This window comes from Solanum pennellii, chromosome 11 (assembly GCF_001406875.1).
Source record: "Solanum pennellii chromosome 11, SPENNV200".
Taxonomy (NCBI): Eukaryota; Viridiplantae; Streptophyta; class Magnoliopsida; order Solanales; family Solanaceae; genus Solanum; species Solanum pennellii.
In genome coordinates, this window is record NC_028647.1 from 20,624,162 (window position 1) to 20,636,652 (window position 12,491).

The window sequence follows — 12,491 nt, forward strand, 5'->3', positions numbered from 1 at the left end:
TTTCCTTTTCCATGAAAATCTATTCTTTCAAGATTGCTCTCTGTTCATTCTCTGTCCATCAGATTTCTTTTCTTTATTTTCCTTCCCATGAAATCATTTTTAGACATTAATGCAGCTGCAAAAGTACTTTACTATTACTTTCGTTCACTTTTAATCATCATATTATACATTTTAAAAGTCTATTTGACTAATTTTCAATGTTAAATTAAAATATATTAATTTGATTTTTTTTAAAGAAAAAATAGATATTCAAAAACTATGAGAAAAAGTACTATAAATTGAAATTCTTTGCATATCAATATGATCTCGTAAAATATTAATCAAAGTTTTCATAGTTTGATTTTTTAAAAAAGTATGACAATACCATCATATGATTATTTTTATACATCATCCGATTTTAAAAGTTTACCTTTATTATATTATGTAAAAGCTACATTAAATTTTTTATAATTCAGTGAAAACGAGAGGAAAATGCGTCTTTTGATTAAGAAAATATATCAGATAGTATTTATGGGAAGGAAGTAAACAATTACTATTGTACTAACTATAATAACCCTTTTCTCTTACATCGTTTTACTATCCTAACGCTATAATTCATAAATAAGAAGAATTTTACACAATACTACATGCAATTGATATGAATTTCTATTAAGAGTAATAACAATTGACAATATTTTACTCGTATATTAACACATTCTTGAAATATTTTAAAAAATCATCAAGGAAAGAGAATTTAAATTGTTTTCTAGTGGGTGAATGGTATATAATTTCCATATTGGTGTGTTTTGTATGACAAAAAATGTTAATTTTAAAAGTAAGCTAGTTTCTAACTTAATTTATCATGTTGGTTAGTGAAAAAAATTGAAAAATACTTTCCAGCACATGGTTGGTGAATGAATATTCTTTCAGAAGGTATCTTTTACTTTTGGTTAAAGAGTAAAAAATATTTTGTTGGTGAGAGTTGATTGTCTACTATCTATGTCATGCCTTGGTAGGTGAATATGAGAGAGTTTGTAAGTGCATTTTCTCCTTCTCCATCTTCTGGAAATTACTCTTTGAGCATGCTCAAAGAATGATTAACACTCAGACAAAAATGGTCGAATCTTGTGATGCCCTGAAAAAGATATGAGGTGCTCGGAAATGGTAGAAGTAGTTTAAAGGAGGATCATTATGACGATAGTCATTGTTAACTTTACCAAAGGCGGAAATAGTATGCACATACTCTTTGTCATTGATTTTTGGAATTGTGGATACTGTTTAGCCAAACGGAGGGATGCGTGACATTATCCTAGTTATTTATTTGATTTAATTTATTTACTCAAAATTAATATAATCCACCCAATTATCCATTCAAAAATTCAATTAAGACCGAGTTGAAGTTTTTTTTGGAAAGTGCACAAATAAGCTGCATAGCAAAAGAGTTTCATGCTTACGAAGAAAGCATTTTTATGAGAAAAGACATACACATTCTTTCATTTCTAAAGGAAAAAAAATGTAGTTTGTTGCCACTAATAGGCTACAAGTAAGAGTCAACTCATTACCTCCCAACTCGTAGACACTAACAATTGTATTCGATTTTTTAAAAATATTATGAAACATTAACCTCGGAACAAGGATTTGGTTTTAACTTGGTCTTTATTGGATTTAAGAACTTCATAGTTGTGTGAATTATTTAAATTTTAGGTAAATAAAATGAAATTGGATAAATTTCTAGGATGATACCACATGCCTCTTTATTAGGCTAAATGGTATACACAACTAAAAGTTTAACAGAAGGGTACTATTTTCACTCCCCAAGTCTATACTCCCAAGTCTATACTCTAGGAGTCCCTGACACTCGAAGACCATTGCCGGCATCGAACAAAGCCTTGGCCTATGTTATTTACTCAACAGAAGACTTAATACACGATATAAACTCATGAAAACAACTTAAAGTAATAACTTAGGGAAAACGGCAACTTATGTCTTAAATGTTTACAATGGAAAAAAAAAAACTCATACAATGTATCTATGAAGCCACTAAAACAAGTGGGATGCTTGGACAGGATCCCCAATCACAACAAAAAGTAAGTGGTAAAAGATGTCATTCGAAATGTAAGGAGTCTCACCAACTTACTCTGAGCTGCTCACTGGATCAACGGTACACCGAAGTCCAGGAAACTAAGGTTCAAATGGTGAACTGAAAATAAACATAGAACTCTTTATCTCAACCTATCTTGCGTTGTTTGTTATTCCTGTATAGACACGTCGATGTGAACTTTGTCGTTAGGAGGAAGATTTATCAATAGTTGTTGATGAGCTTTAACAATGCCAGAAAACAATCGCATCCCTTGAGAAATAACTACAATGTCTAGCTACTCCGATCAATTGTGTTCCAATCAAATTAAAAATCAAAAATAAAATAAACAGAAGCCAGAAAGGAAATAAAGGGGAAGCACCTACAACTTATTCCAATCAAAATCAATACCGAGAATAAAAATGAAGCTCGAAAAGGGGAAATGTTAGCTAGATCGAGATAAAGCATTTTATCTAGATTTGTATGAAATAAACACAACAACAATATTAACTTAAGAAATCAAGCCCATTTTTTTATCGACGTTAAATATGGACTGATCAAATATTTATGTATTTGTATTTAGCCCATTTTTTACCCCAACAACAAACCAAACATCTCCCACAAAAAAGTTGTTTTGGTCTGTTTATACAACTTATGTCATTAGTGATTCTTCCGTACATACTTTGTGTTTAGTTGGTTCCATAATTGATGATATAACAAAGCAAGGAGAGGATATTTTATTTCATCAAGTAAAAAGGTTAGTTAACTCATCTATCTATTGAAAACAATGAAGAAAATTTTTTCTCATCTTTGCTAGTAAGTTCGATATAGTTCTTGAGTTAGATTTTGTTTATGACAAAGTAGAGAAATGAAGATTTTTAGGAGTTTAATAAATAATGTGACCTTGTGAAATTCGGATATATATGTATTGCTGCCCAATCAGTAAGCTGAAACTTGTTCATTACTATAGCTTGATAAGAGTATTTTCCTTCTTAGGTCGACATAAATACTTGTTAAGTGTTTATATGCTATAGAATATCTCTGATTTGATTATGATTAGATATTCCCATTTATATGGTGGTTAATATGACATTTATTTTCAATGGTGTGGCTATTGAATTTGCAACACTCAGAAATTAACTCTTAAGACATTGTTAGTTTAATCTGGCAAATTCAATAACTAAGAATTAGCTCTCATAAGTCCTTCATTTTGAAGGATTGTTGTCTTGATTTCTTCAATCAGTTGTACAATGATACTCATGATAAGCATGTCATCCATACACAGATGAATAAAACAGACTTACTTGAGTTTAAAGATTTTACCTAAACAAATCTTCAAAGGCTTTACCTTAAATTTTTTTTGAGATTCAACCAAATCTATAAATAAAATACCAAATATGTGAAGAAAATTGCAAATGTAGAAAAAGAATGTCTTCTGATTTACAAAGAAATATGAGGTTTCAGAGTTAAAATTACCTTTCGATAAACCAACAACGATATAGAAACGCCCAAGCAGTAGCGACAGGTTTTCAACAACGACGAAGTAGCCTCAAAGCAGCAGCGAAATGTTTCCAACAATGATGAAACAACACTTGATTTCAAGCAATGATGAAGAAACTTCCAACAACAACACCTGATTTACAGCAACGATGAATCAATCATTTTGTTGATACAAGTAAAAATGTGGGTATTCACTTTTAGAGACTGAATCGGAGAAAACGCCAAAATCATTGTTACAAGCTGAAAATATAGAGATAATGTTAGAAACAGAAAAAAAAATCAAGCTTATTGCAAAATTGTTGTTCTACAAGCAAAAGAGAAACAAAATAGATCTGAAATAGAGAGAACACTTACCTAAATTTCTGAAATTTCAATCTTTCACTTCACCAAACTCAACTTCTTCCAAAATCTACAAACTTTCACTTCACAGGGAGTTTTCTCACTGAGTAGGTGGATAGGGGTGGGTGGGTCGGCGAGTGGGGGGAGAGCGGTGGGAGGTTCCTCCATGAGAGAGACGTTTCTCACTCTCACACACAATGATTTTTACATTTCACGCCTAGTCATTGGGGATAGATGAGAGGTTTTGTCTATGAAAATTTGGGAAAAGGGTTAAGTTGGGAGGGAAGTATTGGAGCCTTAAAAATGTTGTGTAAAACTTACCAACGATTTTAGCGGTAGATATGTGTTCCGGTGCTAAGTATTTTATATATTTTAATAGAAATTAGTCAACGACCAATTTTTTTGTAGCGAAAGATAAAATAACACTAGCGACAGAAATTTCGGTCGTTATTTTTGTTGCTATCAGATTATATATTTTGTCATCCTCTATATGACGGTATTTCGTAGGAAAATTAATGCACCAAATTTTAGCACTCAATTTTACCGATACATTTCAATTTTCGTAGCTATTCCGTCACTATTAAGATTTCAATATTTCCTTTGATATGTTTGCAACCAAATTAGTTTTTCATAGTTAATCCATCGTTATTTAGTGATAGAACAATGTCGCTGAAATCCGTCACTAAATATTGTTTTATTTTGTTCAACCTAAACTTCATCTACCCTTTTTCCATATAAAATAATGCACGTCCAGTGGCAAGGATAGTCTTCCTAGAATGATGGGGACCTTAAAGTCAACCTCACAGTCAAGAATCACAAAGTCGTCCAGGAAGATGAACGACTCCACTTTCACAAGCACATCATAAAGTATACCTATGGGCCTCTTCACAGTTTGATTGGCCATCAGTGACCGCATCGTAGTAGGATTTAGGTCTTCCAAGCCTAACTTCTTATAAATAGAAGGTGGCATTAGATTTATGCACGCACCAATATCACACAACGCCTTAGAAAAATGGAGTATCCCTATAGTATATGGAATAATGAAAGCACCTGTATACTCCGTCTTTTGCACAAGAGACCTCGTAGCCATAGCACTGCAATGCTGCATTTTGTCATTATCTTGAAAAATCACCGACATCTTCTTTGTCACCATATCCTTCATAAACTAAGCATAACCGGGCATTGTCTCCAAAGCCTCGATCAACCGAACATTGATGGAAAGTTTTTTCATCATAGTGATCGGCGATATTTACCATCTTCCATTTTCTTTAATTATGTTTATTGAAATGGTGGTAGAGGTCTAGGGATGGGGACCACTTTCTGAAATACATCCACTTCTTTCTTTGTTGTGTCCATTAACTCTCCACTAGCTTCTGCTACATCATTTTTTTTGTCATATCACCTTCTACTAAAGACGGCATAGGTTAATCAATAGTCTGCTTACCCCCTCAAGTAATGAATGTCATGCAATGTCCATTATTCTTTGGGTTCTGGATAGTGTTGCTTGGGATAGTGCCAGGTTGGCGTGGGTTCACAGTAGTAGTAGACAATTGATTCATCTTTTGCTCAAGATGCTTTATCGAGACCGCATGTGCATCCACATTTTGTCCATGCCAGCTAGGTAACCTCTCATCTCCTTGACATTCTAATCAGTCGCATCAACCTCATCATCATCTTTTGAAGCATATCATCAACCCGCGCCATACTACCTCCATCGTCCCTAGGGGAGCTTCCCGCTTTTGAGGGGGAACATATGGCCCCCATTATTAATTCCTGTTACCATAGTTGTTCCAATTGAAGTTGTTGTCGCAATTAGTTCCCATATCGGACCTATTTACCCTCTTGGTTGTAGTTACCATAATCCCGACCTTTGTTTCCTTGACCTTGGCGCCAATTATCCTGATTGGAACCTTGGGTCTTTTGTCGAGAACCCCTCGTCTAATCATTAACTGCACATGCATCCTCATCATAGTAATACTCATCTACCGGTGTTGGTGGTTTAGTCAGATAGCTCATCGCATTCACATTTTTTGCGCCTCTACTCACATGCTTCAAGACCAACCGTAATTCAGTTCTCATCTGCGCCATCTCTTCATGAATTTCATCTGCGGTTGGGTTGTTTGTAGTCTGTACCGCGAAGGTGTTTTGCCCAATATTCGACGTTCAAGTGCTCCAAGCTTTATTGTTGCGAGATATCATCTCCAAATTCCCTGCAATCTTAGCATATGTGCATTCTCTATAGGAGCCACCCGCAATAGTATCGAGCACTACTTTGTTGCTATCATATTGACCTCTATAGAAGTACTCTTTTAGAGACTCATCATCAATGTTGTTGTTTGTGGCGCCTCTCACAAACGAGGTTAATTTATCCCAAGAGCTACTCACTGACTCTCCAAGTAATGCAACAAAATTGTTCACCTTATCATTGTGGTTGAGCTTCGTGGACACTGGATAGTACCTAACTAAGAACACATCTCTCAACTGATCCAAGTATAGATAGAGTTGTAGGGCAGCTCAGTGAACCATATATTGGCATTTGCTGTCAGTGATGAAGGGAACACTCACAACTCGATGACATTCATATCTAAGTCTGGTCTACCCACACAAATTTTGCACACAGACCTCAATTTGGCTATATGAGCATGTGGGTCTTCCAATGGCAGTCCCGAAAATAAGCCCCTTGTAGTGAGCATCTGCATCAAGCTACTCGTCACCATGAATGTGTGGCCAGGTGGCAGGGGGGTAGGACATGAGGTCCATCAAAGTCTGCAATGTTCACATTCCCCTTATCATAATCCTGAAGTCGTGGGGATGTGGAAGATTTCATCCTCAAAGCCGCACATAAGTGATTCTTAACATGTGCCTGGTTGTGTGCCTCATCTAGTAATGGAGGCTGCTGGCTTGCTCTATAACCTAGATTCCCTCTGTTAGGGTTAATTGGAGCCCCTTGGTTTTCCATTATACTCAAGGTTTGATTCAGTACTGGATCGTATGGAGTGAGTGGTTCTCCTCTGCTCTGTGTACTTGGTATACAGTAGAGATAGACTTGAGAGAAACAAAAATAAAAAGAAAAAGTTAAATCAGGAAATAGTTGACTAAATTTCAATAATTTAATTAAAATTAATCTAAAAGCCAGATTTCCTGGCAGCGGCGCCAACATTTGATATGCTCAAATTACACCTCCCTAAAGAAGTATAAGCGATGTTATCAAGTAGAGCACCCAACTAGTAGGTTGAGGTCAATCCCACAAGGAAAATGGTTTGGATTTAAGTTTAATTCACAATTATGTCCTTTTATTCAATGTCTTTCCGAAAAAAAAGTAAATAAAGGGGGCTTTGTGATACAAATTCCATAAATAGTACAATTTGACAAGGAAATGAAAGTAGACTTGGGTTTTTTACCAAGATGAGAGAGTAACTAGGGTATACGTGTTCCCCACAGGTTCATAACGTCGTAGTCCTAGTAATAGCTATTCTTTCCTAGTGTATTACATGCAAAGTGATAAGATAGGCATCTCTAAATCCTTGATCAGGCATCTAGAGAATTTCACCCCGCACCTTGGTCTGGCTATGTGTGTATAATTTACTAACCCTTAACTTTACCTCATATTAGACATCATAATCGATGTATTTCTTAGTTATTACTTGTACCAATTGATATTAGCGTATTAGATAGTATCACATTAAATCTATGTTGATAATTCTTTTCTTATTAACTACCTCCTTGGTACGGTAAGTAGCAACAAGGCGAGTTAACGCTTGCACTCATTAAAGACTTCTAACTGAAAGAATTATCTATGCATGCAAAAACACTATTAGAGAATTTCTTAATTGCGATTTATACTTTGTTAATTACCCATGGTTCTCACAATCCTAGTTGGTGATTCAGTTACCCATGTTAACAAGATCAAAATTCCTAATTTTAGATGAAGAAATCATGAACTTACTTCACCAAGAAGAATGAACCTAGATTACACTAGAATTTGCAAGCAAAATTGATCAAACCAAATCCGAAAATCAATTAATTGCTAAAGTTGCAAAACCAATCTCCAATGCATAAAGTAGAACAAAAAGTAATAGTAGCTAATCCCCAAAACAAGGTTTTAATACCCTATATATGAAAAAAAAAGTCCTAATGAAAATGGAATCAAAATAAGGAAAGTTTTTTTTAGGTACACGACATTAATCGACAAACCAACTGACGGACCTCGATTCGGTAGACTGCTTTCATTGGTCAGGACTTGGAAATATTTTTTTCTCCCCGGATGGAACCCTCTCTGAATCAAACGACGTACCAACAATATGTTCCATCGATCCATCTATAGGTCATCGATGCTCCTCCGTAGCTCCATACCTAGAATCTTCCAAAATCTGGTACTAATATTTTCTTTGAACCAAATGACGGTTCACCAGTACGGTCCATAGATCAATGGATGGACTATCGTTGCCTCACGTGCTTGTACACTTGGTCAGACTTCTCAGATTTTCCTTCAATGTCTGGAGTTGCTCATCTATGGTCACTACCTATGGTTTATCGATTAAACGACGGACCATCGATTGCATCCATAGGTTTACTTCTGCATTATTTTCAATTATTTTCTTCTCTTGCCACCTGAACATCTTTTTGCAAAACAAGATGCAAAATTGTTAAAAATCACTACAAAAAGGATTTAGACATACAAAACTCTTAAGTGAAATGCATTAGAAATGTCGTGAATTCATGACACATCACATCTCAAACTCCAACTCTCTTCTCCTAATATCAGTTTAGGATTTCTAACGACTCTAGGTCATTTTTAACCTCTCTTGAATCACCTTCACATTCTCCATAGCCTTATGAACCACATATGGTCCTATAAACCTTGCTTCACCAACCTCAAACCATCTAAAAGGAGATCTACATCTTCTTCAATAAAGAGCTTCATATGGATCCATCTGAATGCTAGAGTGGTAACTATTGTTGCAGGAAAATTCAATCAGAGGTAGGTTATCATCCCAATTCCTTTGAAATCAATCACGTCTGCCCTCGACATATCCTCAAAGGTCTGAATAGTGCGCTCTTCTTGCGCATCTGAATGAGGATAAAGGCAGTACTTAAGTTCACCTTTGAACCTAGACCTTTCTGAAAGGATTTGCAGAACTGTGTAATAAATTGTGCACCTCTATCTGAAATAATGGAGAGTGAAACCCCATGAAGTATTACAACCTCTTGAATATACAACTTAGCGTAATCTTCTGCCGGAATAAGTAGTCTTTATCAGCAAACAAAGTGTGTTGATTTTGTCATAGTGTCGACAATCACCCAGATCGAATCATGCTATCTGCAAGACCTTTGGAAACTTGTGATTATATCCATATTAATCTTCTCCCACTTCCATTCCAGAAGTTCTATATTCTGAGCCAAACCATCGAGCCTTTAGTGATCTACTTTAACTTGTCGGCAATTTGGCCACTTAGCAAAAAATTTGGCGATGCCCTTCTTCATACCATTCCACCAATATACTTATCATAAGTCACGATAGATTATTTTGGAACCCTAATGAATGGAATATTTGGAGCTATGAGCTTCCTCTATGATTCTCCCTTGGAGTCCATCCACCATTGGTACACACAATCTATCTTGATGTGTCAAAACACCATCTCCCCTTTTTCAAAAGATAATACCTTTTCTTTATGAAAATTTGACTTCAATTCAAGAAAAATTGGATATTGATCTTGCTTTTTGTAACTTCTGACACTAATGATGATTCGGCCCTATTCATCACCACTATTCTTCCTTTTGTGGAATTCATGAGTCAAACTTCTAAGCATGAAAGTCTATGCGCATCTTTTGATGGTTCTTTCTTCTCTTCTTCAGGATGAGCGGTACTAACCATAGTAAACCTTCTTAAGTCATCAACAACAACATTAGCCTTACCTAGGTGGTAAAGAATACTCATTTCATAATCGTTAAGCAATTCTAACCATCTCCTTTGTATGAGATTAGGCTCTCTCTGAGTGAACACATATTGTAGTCTCTTGTATCGGTTAAGACATCAAAATGAACACCATACAAATAGTGATGCCATATTTTCAAGGCAAAATTTACAGCAGCCAACTCTATGTATTGGGTTGGGTAATTCTTATCATGGACTTTCAATTGTCTGGATTCGTATATAATAACCTTGTCATTATGCATTAGGACACAACCTAAACAAACTCTATATGCATCAAGTTACACCACAAAACCTTGAGTACCCTCCGGTAAGGTCAAAACTGGGGCAGTAGAAAACCTCTTCTTCAATTCCTGAAAATTTTTCTCACGAGCTTGAAAGCATTTAAACTTGATTGTACTCTGAATCAACTTCGTCAAAGGAGATGAACTGGATGAGAAACTTTATACGAACCTTCTATAGTAGCCAGGCGAACCAAGAAAACTCCTACGATCAGTTGGAGATGTGGTCTAGGACAATTCTGCACTACCTCAATTTTCTAGGTATCAATTCGAATACCATCACCAAAAAATATATGACCCAAGAATGCCAAAGACTCAAGCCAAAACTCATACTTAGAGAAATTTTCATACAACTATCTATCCTTCAAAATCTTAAGAACTATTGAGATATGGATAGCATGATCTTCTTCATACCTTGAATAGATTAGTATGTCATCAATGAAAACTATAACAAACATATCTAAATAAGATTTGACGACTTTATTCATAAGATCTATGAATGTTTTAGGCGCATTGGTAAGCCAAAAGGACATAACCAAAAAATCATAATGTCGATATCTATTTCTGAAAGTTGTTTTTGGAATATCGAATTCCCTTACTCTTAACTGATGGTAGCCAGATCTGAGATTTATCTTTGAAAATTAGGTGCCACCCTGAAGCTAATCGAAAAGATCATCAATCCTTTCCAAGAGGATATTTGTTCTTGATGGTAACCTTGTTCAATTGATAGTAATCTATACACATCCTAAGAGAACCATCTTTAATTCTCAAAAACAAGATCGGAGCGCCCTAAGGTGAGACACTTGGTCAAGTGAAGCCCCTTATCTAAGAAATCTTTTAACTTTTCTTTCAACTCTACTGGGGCCATTTTACATGGAGGAATAGAGATCAGACGAGTACTTGGAAGAAGATCTATACCAAAGTCTATCTCTCTCTCATGAGAGACTGCGGGAAAATCATCTGGAAAGACTTTTGGAAATTTTTTTAATACTGGAACTGACTGAATGGGAGGTACCTCATCATTGGAGTCATTAACTCGGACTAAGTGATAGATACACCCATTCAAAACTAACTTTCTCGCCTTAAGGTATGAAATGAAACGATCCTTATGCACCATTTAACTACTACTCTACTCTATGACTGGCTCATTAGGAATCTGAAATTTGACAATTCGAGATCTACAATTTAATGATTCATAAGAGGCACGAAGCCAGTCTATACTTAGAATGACATTGAAATCTACCATGTCTAACTCACTAAATCGTCCATGGTGTTCTTGTGATTGATCTAAATGGGATAATTAATGTAGACTCTTTCTGCTAGAATAGACTCCCCCAACATGTGTAGAAACACATAAGGGTTCACAAAGTTTCTCAGAGAGGACATCAAACTTATTTGCAACATAAAGGGTTACAAAATGTAAATTTTTTCTTGGGTCTAGCAAAGCATAGACATCAAAAACAAAGACTTTGATCATACAAGTGACAATGTATGAGGAGTTCACTTTCTCTTGGCAACTAGTAATCGCATAGAGGCAGTTTTCTCCTCCGCCAGTACGGGAAGTAGCTCCTCTAGGTGCATCCCTATCTCCTAGAGTAACTGATAAAGATTGGGCTCTATTGCTCGAATTTCCTCTACATTGCTTATTTTTAGGGCACTCTTTTATGAACTGGCCCTGTTGCCCACATTTGAAACAACCTCTTTGGCTATCATGAGACTTACCTGGGAGGGTTCTACCACACTTAGTACATGCAGGAGCCCAGGTACCTCCTTGTGCCACACTACGTTGAGAATGTGTTGGTCTAGCTCTAAAGTTCTGTGAGTTCAGGACATGAGGCTCACCTTTGTTTCTTGCTGCAGGTGCACTAGCAGATGATGGTGTCAATCCCTTCTATTTCTAAAAAGACGAATGATTCACACTAGCTTTCTTCTGTCTAGACTCATTCCTTTGTCTTAGTTTTCTTATTTCTGAATTCTTCCCTGTCCCTCACCTTCTCTTTCTTAACCTACTTCACATAGACCATCAAACTTGATATGTCCATGTCACCTATCAGTATTACGGTCGTCCCCTCTTTGCTCGATGAACGACCCAGTCCAGCAACAAACAAACTCATTCTACTCCTGATGTGCTTAACCATTTCCTGAAAATATCGAGATAGTTGGGTGAACTTCAACTAATATTCATGCATACTTAGAGAATCTTGATTGATTGTAAGAAATTCCCTTACTTTTGCCTCTTTCAGTTCTGGGGAAAGAAGCACCCCAAGAAAGCTTCTTCAATACAAGCCCAACTTGGATGTGGTGCCTCTTTATCTATACCCTTCTTCAACTGATCAAACAAACTCCTAGTAACATTTTTCAATTAATATGAATCTAGCTCAAC

General features: G+C 35.9%; 1 long non-coding RNA gene across 1 annotated transcript; it reads right to left on the reverse strand.

The window, feature by feature from the left end:
* Window positions 1-2,010: 2,010 nt before the first annotated feature.
* On the reverse strand, window positions 2,011-4,146 carry LOC114074806. The gene is made up of 3 exons (XR_003575088.1): window positions 3,911-4,146; window positions 3,533-3,689; window positions 2,011-2,234 (listed from the first exon to the last, which is right to left on the reverse strand). It is a non-coding gene; the product is annotated as an uncharacterized LOC114074806 (long non-coding RNA).
* Window positions 4,147-12,491: the final 8,345 nt, after the last annotated feature.